This window comes from Etheostoma spectabile, chromosome 6 (genome assembly GCF_008692095.1).
Source record: "Etheostoma spectabile isolate EspeVRDwgs_2016 chromosome 6, UIUC_Espe_1.0, whole genome shotgun sequence".
Classification (NCBI taxonomy): domain Eukaryota; kingdom Metazoa; phylum Chordata; class Actinopteri; order Perciformes; family Percidae; genus Etheostoma; species Etheostoma spectabile.
The window spans coordinates 16,866,669-16,871,371 of NC_045738.1; the positions used below are offsets into that span (position 1 = coordinate 16,866,669).

The following is a 4,703-nucleotide window of genomic DNA, read 5'->3' on the forward strand; positions in this document are numbered from 1 at the left end:
TCTCTCTCTCCCTCTCCTCGCACCCTCTCCTTTTTTTATACTATCCTCTCATTCCCTCCCCCTTCAGATATGTGTGGCATCTAGGACCTTCCATCTTCTTCTGTATTTCTCTATCATCCTCGTTGCCCCCTTCACTCTCCTTTCATTTACCTGTCCAAATGGCAATCTTCTCACCGCAAGCCTGCCTGTCTTTCTGTCTGCAAACCTAACATTTTCTCCAACCCACGCATGGAGGGAAAAAGATGACCACAAAGGTGTTTGTCACCCAGCTAAGACATCAAACTATGGCCGTGTCTGTTTGCCTAACTCCACATCTTCAAAACTACCAAATCAAACTCTGTAGGCTGGATGAGTGACTGGTGGAGAAGTCTTCTAAATGAAATCTGAGAGAGCAGGGATCGTATATGAAAGGGTAACTGTCAAATCACAGGAGAGGGGGAAAGCTCCCCATTCAGCTCCATTAAAAGTTGTCAAGAGCGCTTTCTAAATTGTTCCAGGAATTGATCTTCTTCAGTTTAGAGATATTGAGTTTCGGGTCATGAACCTTGGAAGATTTCTCCAAATATTTATTTATATTGCTTGGCTTTAATAACTCGCTCATAGTCGTAGTTTCTTAGGTGTTTGTTACTCTGCAAGAAGTGTTAATTAACAGCAATTATCATGGGGGCCGCCCTGTACAGCTGGAGGTTGTGCCATCATTATATATGCATCTTAACTGCAGCCATCTCAATTAGGCCTCAGTGATATGAAGATCCTCTTCAGAATATATTGTTTCCCAAACTAATTAGTTTCCCCCGTAGGAGCAGATTGTGCAAAGCAGAGCATGATGATTTAGGACTAGTTTTAAATCGGTAAAAATAAATAAATATTTGCGCCGTTTCCGTGGGTTTAGCTTTAGACAGTGAGATCCGATAAACAAGCAGTCTGTGAGTGTACCAAAATAACCCCTCTGGTGTTAAAACAAAAGGTCCTTTTGGTGCCAATTTGGAGTCATAAGATTCAGAGAGAGCATGTGTTTTATTTCATCCTCCAATGGAGGGTTTTATTGGGGTCATGATTTGTGTTGGAAATCAACCAAGTCTTTGTCTGCTTTAGGTGGTTGCAGCTGTTGTTTTTTCCCCAAAAGTACAGAAAGTGAGTACTAGTAATTACCTAGTTTTCTATGTTTTAAAGAGTTATGTGTTTGTGATATGACTACCCACCACGACTGCCCCCCTTAAACACAAATGATTCAAATTGGAGTTTACTTTTACGTTGTTTAGTGTGGGGTGGCTGCTCTGCAGGTGCGCTGGGCTGTAAGTGTTATTTGGCGGCCATGCATAATATATTTCTCATAATCAAAGAAAAACACATCAGTAATTATGTCGAGTATTTATTCAAACAAAGAAAAACTACACTACAAAATAGTCGGCCTAAACTGGCGACTCAGAGTCGACTTGGAGGGATGTGAAGGCAGTCTTGTTGTGATAAACAGATGGAGAAATTAATTTGATGGCTTTATGGAAAAAAATAAATTATCAAGTGATCCCTAACCAGCAAAACAAAACTATGATGATTACCATTCACTAGTGATAAACAGTTTTACTAAGAATTATGTTTATTCAGAGCCACTTGTACTGTTGCAGTAGAAATTGCTGCACAAGAATCCCCATTACCATGTAGACATTTTCTATAACTTCAAACGGACTCTGAAGCAGTGTTCTGATTTAAATGCAGTTTGTCCTCCAAAATATGATATTTCTAAACTTTTCTGGTGAGAACACACTGTCTGCTTTGATTCAGATGAATACGCACACATAGGGTGGAGACCGGAATGGGGCATATTAATCCTTTCTCTGCCCACAGAGGGGCAGATTACGATGATTTACAGTAGAGTATACAGTGTTTAAATCATGACTATAATTTAAAGACACATAAATCTGCAACACAGTGTCTTACTGAGGGCCCTGTGCACTGATAGCAGTGTAAAATGTTAAATGTTCCCACATGCATTCAACCATCCTGCACTAATACTGCTGGCAATTATTTGCATGAAGTGCCAACATGAAAAAATGTGCATGTTTGACTGAAGCCTGCTGTTACAAGTGGCACTGACTGCATCTGTAGCGGTGCATGTTATTCATCAATAAACTACCTACTGGGACTGCTAAGTAACCCGTTAAAGTATATTATTAATTTATTTATTTACCGGTTTGATTATTAGACAGTGCACAGAGTTAATTATTGCTGTAAATCTGCCAGGATTAGCCATCTGCAGTCCCTGAACAGATGTTAGATACAGTCTTCCGCCTAAAAAAAGGAATATACGACAAAAATTAAATCAGTTATTGAAATACTTTGTACGCAAAAGATATACGTACATTATAATTTAACATATGCAGTTCAAAATCTCCGCTGCTTTAGACAGACATGTTTGAAAGCTCCGGAAAAAGCTTGTAAGTGGACCTTCAATTAAGATGTTTTGTCAAAATAAAACATTCAGTTTTGGTGTTTGATAAGCAACAAGCACAACTGAACTGATACATTAGATTTGTGTAATTAACAGAGAGTGTAAACTAAATTTAATTGAATCCAAACTATCAAAGATCATTCGCCACTCTCATCCAATAATACAGGCTCCTGAACTGATATCCTATTGGTTTACATTTGTGATTGTTGCCAGCTATATTTTGTCCGAAACAAACCAACCCTTTTGTCATGTTGAATCATCTCTGATGGTTACACCTGCTGATATTTTCTCTTCTTCAACTATGAGATACTCCAGAAAGAAAATGGCTTCAATTACGACATCATTGGGGTTTTGCTACAGGTTATATCCAAATAAAGGCCCTTAGGTTACCTCCTTCTGTTCATTTTAAAGAATACCGTCACTTTCGTAAGATATTTGGAAAAAGACAAAACCGACTTTTTACAACATATGAACCCAGAATAAATCCTACCTCAGGTTTGGATATCTCCTATATTTTTTAACATGCACCTGGATATACTCCACATGCTGCATTATCTATCATTTAGTAAGAGTAGGCGCCAAGAGCAGATTTAGCAAAATGGTACTCTTCAATCTGAATACAGACCAAAATTCACTTTTCAAACATAATACGCTGTACCTGCCTCTTTTTACACAGAGTGGAGAAATGTGGGCGGCAGCGCTTGCAAAGACCCATTCAGAATCAGTGTATAAATCCTCTGATCCACAGTCTTTATGCAAATGAAAGGATGTGAGATGGGTGGAGTTATTGAGCAGCGTGACAAATTAACCCAAAAGAAATGGCATGATCATTGTCTTTTTTCAACACCTGTGTTCTCACGTTAATGGTTTATGAAAGTGTTGACAAAAGCATCGGCCTGGAACGTAAAAAAGGCTGGATAGGTGCATTTAAATCTATTTCTCACTCAATCTCTTTTTTAAACCAACACAGGCTCTGTGTTTCGTTACCATGGCAACACTTTTCTTTTTACCCTGAAGTACCTTACATTTTTAGTTTCATACATGCCATTTAACAAAGCTCTGAACCAGTATGTGTGGGGACATCTAGAGACATCTTTTGATTCACTTGTACCTCTTTTAAAATACAATTTTAAAACTACCAACATGACATCGTGACTTCGGCCAAACATACACGTCGTTTGGAGAAGATGTAAAGGCTTGAAAAGCATACTTGACAAATGCAGACTGGCTGAGGTCTTGTCATGAGAGGCTGCGGTTCTGTCTGGCTGGGGTCATGCGGCAGGTAGATGTGCTTGTTTCTTTTATTTAGCTGCCTAATAAATCATCCCTGTGCTGAAATAACATTGTCCAAGTTGCTCATTCTTACCATCATGGTGTTGAAATGTTTGTAAAGATGGCCAGGTACATCAAAACATCCAAGATGAAACAGGAAAAAATAATCTCGTCAAAACTTTGAATAATAGATTACTGAGATCACAAGTAAGCCTTACTGTACCGGTATCTAGATTATGACCGTGTCCAAAATAACCCCTGTATTGTGTATTATATTTATTGTCTGATATTTTACATTGTCCAGGTTCTGAGTAGGAAATTCATACACAATATAGCGTCCATGGCATGTACAGTTTTTTCTGGTAAGGATCCCACAAGGCTATGCTTCCAATTATAAAGATGTGAATATTACATTCCTTATTACAGCTCACTGTAGAGTAAACTGTAACACGTCTGTTAGTGAACAAGTGAACAAGGCAGTGACTTCTGATCTTGGTTCTTTACATTTACACCTGGTAATATTACTTCTTGTCATATTTATTCTGGATTGGATCTCAAAAGGCAAATTAGGAAGCTGAAGCCAGAGGACTAGTCCGGAAAATTGGTGAGTTTCAACACTTGCTCAGAGAGGCTACCGTTACGTTAGTTGTAGCATGCTGCTGGTGGTCTTGCAATAGAGAGCCCAAGTCACGCCCCACTACTATCTTTTGACAAAATATTAACAGGAGTCAATGAGAGATAATTATTTTTTGGTCCGGTTCGAATTGTGCCATGCATTTTACAAATGATGTGTGTAAATTTAAAAGATAATTTTACATGTCAAGAGATAAAAGTTGAGCTTTACTGTCTTCTTTGAAGACAACAGCAGAAGTATCAAAAGAGATGAAAACCATTATAAATCGGGTCGTGTCGACAACTGCAGCTACTCAAAGGGAGTGGAGGGGAAATGTGGTGATGTCAGGTAAGCAACTTGGACTTGTAG

General features: G+C 38.6%; 1 protein-coding gene and 1 long non-coding RNA gene across 16 annotated transcripts in view; one reads left to right on the forward strand and one right to left on the reverse strand.

Annotated features, from left to right (window-relative positions):
- The window catches only part of syngap1b (synaptic Ras GTPase activating protein 1b), a 146,115-nt gene that overhangs the window by 46,462 nt on the left and 94,950 nt on the right, over positions 1 to 4,703 (reverse strand). The window lies entirely within an intron of this gene.
- LOC116690901 (uncharacterized) overlaps positions 4,689 to 4,703 on the forward strand; it is an 18,373-nt gene continuing 18,358 nt past the window's right edge. Inside the window, exon 1 of the long non-coding RNA XR_004332387.1 lies at positions 4,689 to 4,699. This is a non-coding gene — a long non-coding RNA (uncharacterized LOC116690901). The remainder of the gene's footprint in view (positions 4,700 to 4,703) is intronic.